Genomic DNA, 8,182 nt, shown 5'->3' on the forward strand with positions numbered 1-8,182 from the left:
ACACTCACTCAATCTGACCTCTTTACAACCCTGCTCTGATATTTCCTTAGAGGGCTCAGAATTAATTATTCACAGAATTGTTACGGTGCAAAAGGAGGCTGATTGGCTGATCAGCTCTCCAAAGGAACACCTCACCGAATGCCATTCTTCTCACTTTACCCCATAAACCTTCCCATTCATCCTCTTCCAGTAACACCGGCAAGTTCACAAGTAACCACAGCGATTGGATTTGTTTTGTTTGTTCATGGGATCACGGCATCACTTGCTGGGGCAGCATTTATCATCCATTCTAACTGCTCAGGAGATGGTTCAGAGTCAACCCCATTATTCAGGGTCTGGATTGACATGTTGGCTGGACCAGGTCAGAGTTAACACAGTTTCCCAGGCCCAATGACATGAAGAGTTGTTTTCTGGACTATTATCCTATTTCAGAACTAATGAATAATGTTTGCAGTTGAATTAAAAGTGAAAGACCAAAAGACCAAGTGAAAGATTGAGCACGTCCTCCTGTTTTCTCAGTTATTATTGACAGTCTCATTCCCCCCGCACCAGAACCTGTTCCAGAGAGGGTTACAGAAACAGCAGAATGGTCAGCTGCAGCTGGTCACCTGACCAGTCACTGGACCCAAAGGTTCACTCTCCACAGATGCTGCCAGACATCCTGAAAATTTCCAGCAATGTTTGGTTTTGTTTCTGATTTCCCAGCATTTGCAGATGCAGTTTTTCAATATTCATCTTGTGTATTGCAGAGGACTTTATTGATGAGTTAGGCCACAAATCAGCCATGATCATCCTGAGTATCAGAGCAGGGTTGAGGGGCTAAATGGTCTCCTCCTGCTCCAATGAAAGTTGTCCATCTGCAGCTTGTGGTAACATTTCCCCTCACTGCTCACTTCACCTCCATGTCTAACACACTGTTACTGACTGAACACACCTCCTGTGTTTGCACCAAACCTGCTGATGTTCAGTGGCTCCCTCTCCTGCGACACGGGTTTAACTCTCATCATGGAATGCTGTCTCGTATTACTGCGGGAATGCCCACAAGGACTCAGCCTGGAGTCTGTATCCCCTGGGATCCAAAAATCCCATTTATTTCCTTCTTCCTATTTCAGCCTGGGTATTGAACTCTCGGTTTCAATCCATTCTCCTGTCATGCTCTTCAACATGCCCATGTGGGTTAACTAGAGGCAGCTGGAATGTAATGAAGGGAAGTTGGGATTAGGCGGAAGCACGAGGAGAGGCGACAGCAAAGACAGTTCTCATTGTAACGGCAGTGTTTCTCCGTTACACAGTGAGTGGTGAGGCACCTGAGATTGTGGGGGAGACAGATTCAGAGATTTGGGAAAACACACAGACACTGAATGACCTATCCATCTGATTGTTAACTCAGACAAAAAGACAGAAAGAAAGAGGCACATTTAAATAGCACCTTTGATGACCTGGGGCAATGAAACATGCTTCAAACCCAATGATTTCAACCTCAAATCTCTGAAAATACAGACACAAAGCTTCCTACTTGTACCAGGCTGTCTCTCCAGCGTCCTTTATTTCTTGAGAAAAGAGTTTTAACTGTGTAGCCATTCCTGGTTATTGTAACCTCTGTGTTCTTGTAAGATATATGACTGAACCTTTATTTTCCTGTTCCCTGTAAGTGACATCAGCAGCAGAAACAGGTCCGGACCTGTGCGGGTTCGGTTGGAGTATTTGTATTGACAAATTCATTCTCACCCTCACATACAGTGTGAAATTGCTGTAAAACAGAAGGAAAGGATTGAGTGAGAACCAACAGAAACACCAAGGCAGCGTGTGTACCTGAGCTGAATGAACCTGGCATGAGGAAAACGTGTCGACAATCACAACTAGTTAGAATCACAGAATCCCTGAGGTGCACAAAGAGACTAATTCGGTCCATCGAATCTGCAATGGCCCTACCACCATAACCCCACATTTAGCATAGCTAAACCAACACACTTAACCTACACACTACAGGCCCTGTTAGCACGGCCAATCCAGCAAACCTGCACATCTGTGGGAGGGTCACATATTATGTCTAAGTGCTCAGGATTGTGGATGAAGGCTCACAAATACTTGACTCTGACACAAATGCTCTTTTTTTTTCAAAATAAAATCTGGGGGAAACTGCAACCGGAAAGATTTCTGATTATCTCAGGAGGAAAAGAATTCAAAACTCGTGCCATTGACCCAGGGGGCGCAGTGAAAGTTACAGAGGTCAGGGAACCATCAGAAATGTAACAGGTTGTGAGCAAGGTGGGGGTGAGACAAGGACAAAAAGACAGTCTGTCACTCGGGTGAAGACCGGAGAGATTAAACAGCAGAAATGGTAGTCCCTCAAGGCCACGGGAAATGGAGTTAGGGCTGGGAACGAAACAAGGAAACAAGTTGAGCAGCTGCCAAAGAAATACATTGAAAAAACAAAGATTATAACAACATAGAGGGCAGAGTACACAGTCTGAAATTGTTGCTGTCATTGGTGAGTACAGAACGCTGTAAAACCTGGATCGTTCTATTACATCCAACACATACAGGATGGACCAAGTAGCCTCGATCTGTGCTGGAACTTACTGACAAATTTAGTCTGACGTTTGGAATTCAGGTCGGATGATACTCATAAATTCTGAAAGTGGACTTGAGTTTAATATTCTGGAGAAATGTCAAATAAATCACAATGATCCCATTCTGCAGACTTTAGTCCATAGTCCTGCATGTTCCAGGGTTTCAGTTACATCCATGTCCTTTTATTCTAATGTGATGCTGGCTACTGCCTCTACCACCCCATCAGTGAGTTCCTGCCCCCCACCATCCACTCCCCTTTATCTGAGAATTAGTTTCAATCTAAAACCTCCAGTTTCTGACCTCTCTGTTATGAATAGCTCCTTCCTATTCACTCGATCTGGATTCCTCAGCATCTTATCACTTCAATTAAATCTCAGCTCATCCTCCTCGGAAAACATGCCCAACTTATCCAACCTTTCCTCAGAGCAGACATTCTCCAATCATGGAAACATTCTGATCAATCTCCTCTGTACCCTCTCTGGTGAGAACACATCAACGTGGGGACTAGGAGTGAGTGCAGTACCTTAACCATGGATTAACTCGTGTTCCTGACATTTCCAGTGTCACCTCCGTGTTCTTGTGGTTGTTGCTGATACAAGAAGTGTCCTGGTTTTCCCACATGGAACTGGATGTGCACTCCATGGGGCTGGGATTCCCTACCATTTGTTAACTAATCCTAACTTAACTTCAGATTAAAACAAGATTATCAGTTACTCAACAATCAACTTCTTCCATTATTCTCAAGTTACTTTTTAAAAATTATTATTATCTAAACACAACAGGCTTTAATTTGCTGAACAAGTATTCAGGTATCTTCTCTGTTAGAATCACTTGAAGATTACTCCCTTCAGCTACATTTGGTGAATTGAACACTGATTGTAAATATATGAATATCAAATGGATTTGAGTTTGATGATAATTAATCTAGTCTGACATTCGTGTTGATTAATATCAATATAAACAGCAATGGGGTTGATTCATACCTGCCCTCTGGGCAATTAGGGATGGGCAGGAAATGCTGCCGGGCCAGCGATACCCTCATCCTGTGAATGAATAAAGGAAAATAAAAGTCTCTACCCAGTGTGAATCTGTACATGTTCAACGTTGTTGTGAACATTTCCAAAGCTAAGTTCTCTATATGCAAAAAACTTTATGAACTGCCAATACCATTGTTCATTACTTGGTGTGAATAAGAAAAAAAAGTCCTTCAACTTGTGGTTATAAGTAAATTCATTGGTGTCTCAGCAGGATGGATGCCTGAGTGAATCCCTTCCCCCCATCCCCACACACACAGAGCAGGTGAACAGCGTCTCCTCAGACTGACTGGTTTGGCCAGTTTCCAGGTGGGATGGGTAAAGAATTCCCTTCTGGCATTCCCCACATTTCCAGAGTCTGTCCCTAGTGTGGCTGCACTAGTGTTTTGATTTCAGATAAGTGCTGGCAGACTGTTATACACACCGTTACACACCCCACCCACCGACCCCCACCCCCCCCCCTCCCAGAACCCAGTATAAAGCAGTAAACATTATCTCCTGCTGTGGAAGGACAGCCTGTATTGATCTGAGTAGGAACACTGAGCAGATTTACCTCAATGACAACTTAATCGGTGACCAGAGCAAGTTAAGCAAGTCCAAATAAAATGCATTATAGCACAGAGAGAGGCCCATCAAATCCAAGCTGGCTCTCTGTAGCAGAATCCAATATTCTCATTCCCCATATGTACCCCAAGTTTATTTCTCTCAGAACTGATCTAATTGTTTTTATCAATCATTCATCTTCTCTGCTTGCACCACCATAATAGGCAGATGTTCTGCATATTTCCAGCCAATACAGTCAGCAGAAACACTTGCTCATCTCCCGCTGTATCAAAACTTTACATCTGATCTTAATTCTTGTGCGATCACCTATCGAATACAGATATTTTTGTCTGCTATATCTAGGTGTGTTATAATCTTATACAGCTCTATCAAAAATATATTCAACTAGTTTACTTCAAAGAAAATACAAATTTCTTCAAATCAATTCAGTGACTGCATTTTCTTCATCAGTGAACCACTCCAGTAAGTCTGTACTCCACACTCTGAAGATCACTCATATCATTCAATATTGATGTCTAATTTGTTCCACAAATCCAGACGATGCAAGTTTTCTGCACAACAGCAGTAGCTTTATTATTGGATAGCCGGCGAGAGTTTTAAAGCGTCTCTAAAGTAGCTGAGTGTCTACTTGCAGAGACTGTTCTTCATGAATCTCTGCCTTACCCACAGAGACAGTATATTTAATAGGAATTAGACAAAGACATATCAGTCACATGGGCGATTGCCATTACATAGTTTAAAGCAGGTAATTATGACCTTACAAAGCTTGATGAATGGCGATGTCCTGTGATAACGTGTGAATGGATTACAGAAACTGATTATCGTATTGTTCATGATTATGTGTTGATGGGAAGAGATTAAGGCAGAAGGGTTCTTCCTTCAGTAAATGGGGGATTCACTTACCTATGCTAATATGGAGGGGAGGTAAGACAATGGGAGCGGGAGGCAGTTTAACAGGGTTGTGCCCAGGGCTCTCAGTCTTGTCTGGAAAGGGCAAATTCCTCTGTCTGGGGTTACGGGGGAATCCACATGTGTGGCTGCAAGAGGTTCTATTTCGAAGGTACAGTCCGCCTCCCCCTACTGAGGTGTTCTGTCTGTATTGTAAGAGTACAGGCCTCGTACTGTTACAATGCAGCAGTAAGTCCTTTGGCAGGAGAATGTTTAACCCTTGAGTCGCCAATGCATCCTGAAAGAAAGCAAAGTATGGAACTGGCCCCTCTGTGGTATTTTAACTTCCCCATTCTGATCAGGAATCTGGTGACCAGAATTGGATGCAATGATTGACTGTGACCTAACTAGAGCTTTGTCAATGGTCAGCATCTATTCCATGAGTTTGTTATCATTCCCTCTATTAATGAAGCCCAGTATCCTATACGTTTACTCAAAACACTTTATGTTCTCTCTCCTTAAATGATTTGTACACATTGTCCCCCATCCTGCTGTCCTGCTCCCTGTGTCTGTTCCAATCAAATATATATTCCCTTTCTACATTGCTTCTCTCAAAATGCATCAACTTACTGTGTGTTCTAAAGAAGAGACATATTCCACTCAAAATATTATCTCTCGCTCTACACATTCTACCCCCTGGAAAACAGAACAGGACAGCACTGGGATAATCGGCCCACCATGTCTGTGCGGATCATGATGCCATTCCAAACTAATTCCATCTGCCTGTATATGATCCATATCCCTGCCAACCCATGCCTGATTATGTGTCTGCCCAAATGCCTCTTAAACATTGTGATTGTTTCTGCTTTTACCATCTCTCAGGCAAGTACATTCTAGTCACTGACCACCTTCTGCATAAGAAACTTGCCTGACACAACTTCCTTTAAACTTGCACAGATGTTGTTGGAAATACTCAGCAGGTCATGCAGCATCTGTGAAGAAAAATCAGTTAATGTTTCGGGTCTGGTCACCCTTCCTCAGAAACGTTATCGCTGATTTCTCTTCACAGATGCTGCTAGACCTGCTGAACTTTTCACAAAAATGTTTTTGTTTCTGGTTTACAGCATCTGCAGTTGTTTTGGTTTTCATTTCCTTTAAACGTCCCCCTCTCCCCTTAAACCTATGGCCTCTAGAATTTGTCTTTCCACCTTGGAAAAAGATTCAGATTATTCCCTCTGTGCCTCTTGGGTCACCCCGCAGCCACTGACTTTCTAGTGACAACAATCCAAGTCGTTCCAACCTCTCCCAATCCAGACAACATCCTGGTAAACCTGTTTTCAACCTCTCCAAAGCCTCCACATCCTCCTTATGCGGTGATCAAAACGGCACACAATACCCCAAAGGTGGCCTGATTACAGTTTTATAATCACTCCCCTGACAGAAGAAGGCAAGCCTGCCATCCACCTCCTTCACCACTTTCAGGGAGCTGTGAACGTGCACCTGAAGATCCCTCTGTACATCAATGCTGCTCAGGGCCCTTCCGTTTAGTGTATACATTCCTCTTGCAATGTGCCTCCCAAAATGCATCACCACACATTTGTCCAAATCAGATCTATCTGTATTTTCTCCGTATAACCTTCTAACTGATCTTTCTTGCTGTGTCCTTTGACAACATTCTTCACTGTTCACAGCTTCATCAATTGTACCATCTACAAACTTGCTAATTCAGTTGTTTACATTTTCTTGCTAATCACTGATATATGTTGCAAACAACAGATGTCCCAGTTCTGATCCTTGTGGAACAGATGCACTGGCCACAGACCTCCAGCCAGCAACATGTCCCTGCACAACTGTTGCTGGGAGAAGTATCAAAGAGGAGCCTGAGTTTAGCAGCGCGGTGACCTTTATTCAGCGCTCCTTACTTAAGCATGGTGGGAGAGTTCCCTCTCGAGAACTCTGTGGCTTCCCCAGCCAAGTACAGCTGGGTTTCCTTCATGCTTTCCGGTAATATTTTCTCCCGACCCGATCTCCTGGGTTTGGAATGTCTGCTCGGATATTTCTGTGCTCCCTTTCCCAGTTTCTGATTCTCTGTCCCTCTGCAACTTCCCCTCTCAGCTCATGCAGTTGCTTTGCCAGTTCATTCAAGAATTGTTTAACGCTATCCTTGCCATTGGACATCTCGGGCACTCCCACTGCCACACCCTGTGGCACCTGCGTAGTCCGTCCGGTCACTAATACAAAGGGGGACTGCCTTGTTCCCTTTGCTGGGGTTGATGTTAATTTAATTAGGATGGTGGGGAGTACTCTAACCCATCTCTGCCTGTCTCTGGGAGGGCCTTAGTCAGACTAGCTTTCAGTGTCTGCTTCATTTCTTCTGCTGTACCTGAGCTCTGGGGGTGGTATGGGAGATGGGGTTTCTGTTCAGTACCAAACAGGCCACAGAGCTGTTTAACTATGTTCCCTGTAACATGTGTCCCTTGGTCAGAATCTGCAGGGGAATGCTTCCACCCACTGCGTAAACCTGTTTATTAAGACCCAGCAGGATTTCCTTCCCTGAGATTGGGATGGGAGTGTATGTAAAATCTGTAATTGTTCCCATGGGCCCCTGGGTCCCTGCTGCTGCCTCCATTTTATCCTGATTGCTTTCCCTGGCTCATGTATTGTTTACAAGACTACACCCCTTCAACAAAAAGCTGCTGTATCTCTCCCTGTTCCAGGCCTCCCCCTGTAGTGGAGCATTGTATCCTGTCCAATATGGGCTGACCCATGATATGTTTTTAATAATGTTTGTCTTATACAGTGTGGTGGCACTGCTGGATCATCCAGACTCTGTCTTGTCCTATTACTGCCCCACCCTTTTCCCATTCCTCTTTCTCCTGTTGTGGGACTGTTTCTGGAATATCTTTAAACCTTCCTCTCTCACTTCTGCAGCTCCTGCCACTGCCATCTCCTCAAATGTCTGCACTGTTTCAGTCAGTATTTTACCTGCCTTACCCACATACTCACTGCCCTGTTGGTGTGGGGTTTCTACTTCCCTGTGAGCTCTAATCTTTATTATTGCTGCTTCACTGGGAAAGTCAGCTGCTTCCACTAACTCTCTGACCGGTTCCTCATGCTCTATG

This window comes from Hemiscyllium ocellatum, chromosome 28 (assembly GCF_020745735.1).
Source record: "Hemiscyllium ocellatum isolate sHemOce1 chromosome 28, sHemOce1.pat.X.cur, whole genome shotgun sequence".
Classification (NCBI taxonomy): Eukaryota; Metazoa; Chordata; class Chondrichthyes; order Orectolobiformes; family Hemiscylliidae; genus Hemiscyllium; species Hemiscyllium ocellatum.